The sequence below is a fragment of the Condylura cristata genome, unplaced genomic scaffold (genome assembly GCF_000260355.1).
Source record: "Condylura cristata isolate star-nosed mole 26May11 unplaced genomic scaffold, ConCri1.0 scaffold00014, whole genome shotgun sequence".
Lineage (NCBI taxonomy): Eukaryota > Metazoa > Chordata > Mammalia > Eulipotyphla > Talpidae > Condylura > Condylura cristata.
Genome location: NW_004567115.1, coordinates 4,932 through 8,695, shown reverse-complemented (window position 1 = coordinate 8,695; position 3,764 = coordinate 4,932). Strand labels below are relative to the sequence as shown.

The following is a 3,764-nucleotide window of genomic DNA, read 5'->3' as shown; positions in this document are numbered from 1 at the left end:
AAATGAGGGATAATAAAAGGGTAGGAAAGCATGGAATGGAGCACTAAAGCAATGAACAAAAATGATCACTTGGCTTATTTAAAAATTTAAAACTTTTTTTTTAATTGAAAATGAAAGAACATAACAAATGTTAGAAAAAACAAATGTCAGAGTGAAGTGATACAAGCAAAAAATAAAATATTAGTGCCCTTAATATGCAAAGAGTGATTACAAATCATTAAGAAATAGAAAACAGCCCAATAGAAAATTGAACCAAATATATTAGAAATTCTACAGAATAAAAGTGTATATATATATATATATATATATATATATATATTATGGATTGAACATCTTTACACTCAACCTCACCAAAATGAGCACAACAGTTAAGTATATTTTTAACTATCACATTGGCCAAAATTAAATCAATTTTTGGCATTTTTAAGACAATTTGAGAGCATATATCAAAATTGTAAATCCTCTCAATGAAATGGTATTACCTGTACTATGAAATAAGAATTATCTTAAAGGTTCACCAATTAAATATAGATTAAATAGACTACCATATATTTTACAATGAAAATACTTTCTAGCCATTATGAAAAATAAAGTATGACTTGATCTGCTAATGAAAACTGGTATCCAAGACATAATGTTTTTTTTCTCGTTTTTAGGATATGTTTTCATTTCATTTCATTTTATTTTTTTTTGTTTTCTTTGAGCATATATTTTTAAATAATATAACAGTTTATTTTTACATAATTTTGTACATTTTTTAAAATCTCAAATGTAATCCCCATGGGTTTCCCATCAACGAGTTACCCGTGTGCCATCACCATGGCCTCCAGCACTTCCCTCAAACCCCCCTCCCCGTTTTTGATCCCATTCCCCACTCCACCTCCACAAAAGGACATAATATATATTTGGAGTGAAAAACAAATGACAAAATAATATGCATCACCTGATTCCATTTGTGATTTTTCAAACCCTACATATGAGAAATTCAAGGTTGATATTCAAAATTTTTAACCAGTCATATCTTCATCGTCTATATCAGAGCTTGGAACATATTAGGGAATAAATACTTATCAACTGAAGACATTAGTGAATACCATAATCATCAATCGAATCCATTTCCCCTCATCAATTATCTAACAGGTCCTGGAATTAATAATACAGACATATATAGAACATGTATCAAAACTATTAGCTATTAATCCCAAAACCCATGTTATCTTCCTCAAATTTCCCAGCTTCTCTTGCAGCTGCATTCTAGCCTATACGATGTAAGGAGAAGTATTACATGGTACTTGCAGGAAGCTCTCATAAAATGAAGGAGGTCCACCTTTCTTCCTTTCCTCATCCTGTTGCCTGAGATAAAGACATGATGGACTGGAAACTAAGGATGACAAGAGAAAAATGCAAGGGCCCTGATGACTACAGCTACCATTTCCACTCTGAACTGTCTGCCTTCAGATGCCTTTTATATGAGAAAGAAATAAACCTCTGTACTTTATACTTCACTCTTCTGTCAGATTTTCCTCTTATAGACAGAGAAAGTTGACCCTGATGTGTGACTAAGCGCCCACACCTCTGAGGAAAGTGGAGATCAAAGGAAAGTGTGGCATCTTAGGAAGTACCAAGTTCCAAGACGCAAGGCAACCATGGTTCTATTTTTTTATATGGACCCACTTTTCCAGTCACCGACACCTTGGAGCCTTTAATCAGGTCCCTGTAAGTTCCGGACAGTAATATGGCAGAGGTTTTCCACGAATGTGTTGCTTTCTCTTACAACAGTCTCCTGCTTCTGGTTCATGTAGTTCCACAGATCCAAGGCATAATTTTGGATCTGTGTCCCAGACTTCATAGTAGTGCTTCCACTCCCTATAGAAGATGGGGTAAAATCTCTGAGGATATAGAAAGGACAGACTAGAGCACCTCAGATCACTCACCTCCTGGAAGTCTGTAAGTGTGCACCATATTCTCAACACTCCATGGTCAAATCAGGACCCTGGATGCCCCAGATGTGTGAATTAAAATGCTTTCAACAAAGCTTTCCATGCAACCCCACAAGAAGGAGTGCTGGGGGGGATCCCAAACACTCCATTACATTACTAGAGCACTGAGAAGACTGTGCAGCCAACAAGCTTTTCTCAGGCATGGGCCTGATAGATATGGTATCAATGTCCATGTAGATGCCACCATACTTCCAAATAATGGCCAGAGGATGTGCATCCGAGCTGACAGGAATCCAGTTCCTCTGTGTACTGACACTGACCTGCAGAAGCAAGTGTAAATCAGTCAGAACAGCTATGGGGAGCATGCAAGTGGGAAATCAGGGATCAGCAGGGGGCCAGGCCCAAAATAGCAAGCCAGCTTCCCCCAAATCTATTTGCTAAATACCTTACTGTATAAGTTTACCAAACTTACCTCAAAATCAAAGAGTGGCCTAAAAAAAAAAAAGTTTTATTTATGTATGCATACAGAACTGGGTATAGGTCAGAGGTGCTATAGAAAAGAAACATACTTAGGGGCCAACTGCTCTACCACAATAGCAAGTATGTCAAAACGCAGACCAGTGGGACAGGGAGATGGAGGGTCAGCCTTTCTAAATCTACCTAGGCACACCCTAAAAGACTAGTTGAATAATAGATAACAATTCCACAAAGGAATGAACCCTTCCCCCAAATGAAAAACACTGTATCAGTACAATTTCTACATTGGAAAATGAAGCTCTTGCCCATCTGTTTTCTACAGAAGTGCCTCTTTGTCTTTGTCATTTTCCTAATCTACCTGTCCTTTTAAAGTGCAACCTCTGCCTGTGTCTACACAAACATCTTTCTCTCCTGAGTAAACTTGCCATGTGCCTCTGAAAGGGGAACTCTGATGAAACTTTACTTAGAGAAAACCCAAACTCCCGTTCACCTAACCCAAAAAACTCATTAAACTAACATCAAGACACCCTGAACAGCAGGACTCTGATTTATAGTTGCCTGCTAAATTTGCCTTATTTATGTATTGTTATTGCTATTTTTTGCCTGATCCCTTATTCCTTTTTTGGTCCCCCTATATACCTACTATAAGTGAAACCATCTGATAATTTTCTTTTTCCTCCCGCTTAATTTACTGAGCATAATCCCTTCCAGCTCCATCCATATTACTGCAAAAGTTTATCACTTTTGATTACTCTATGGCAGTGTATATATATATTACATTTTTTGACCCAATCGCCTATGTTTGGACATTTGGGTTGCTTCCATATATTACCTATTGTAAACAGTGCTGCAATAAGCATAGTTTGTTCGCAGGTGAACAGGTGGAGGGAATTTTACCAGAAATGCACCTTGAAGGAAAAAGCATGCATTGTGCGTTCAGTTCAGTGACAGAGCTATTGGTGTGGGTGACTCTCACCTCCCAGAGGCTTGGATTCACTCCATGGCATGTGCGCGGACCACATGCGCCAGGGAGGATGATGCCCTGGCCAGTGTGCGAGGAGGTCCTGGTGTCCCTCGCGTGAACGGCACACACAGCTGGTCTGCTGGAGCCCTCGCTGACACTCACAGGCACGTCGTACCTTCTCCGGACCTGTAGCCCATCTTCAAGGATAACCGTGGTCACCAGCAGGGCGCTGTGGCACCACAGAAAGCCTGGCAAGGGCGCCATGGCACCAAAGAAAGCCTCCTGGACTTGCCAAAGAGGCTCCAAGCTATGCTTTGCTGCCCCCGTGTGGTCAGAGACTGCGCTCACGGGCCAAAGAGCAGACCACGGGGTGGGGTTGGGGA

General features: G+C 39.8%; 1 pseudogene; it reads right to left on the bottom strand.

Moving 5' to 3' along the window:
* Window positions 1-1,611: 1,611 nt before the first annotated feature.
* LOC101628465 lies at window positions 1,612-3,645 on the bottom strand (annotated as a pseudogene).
* Window positions 3,646-3,764: the final 119 nt, after the last annotated feature.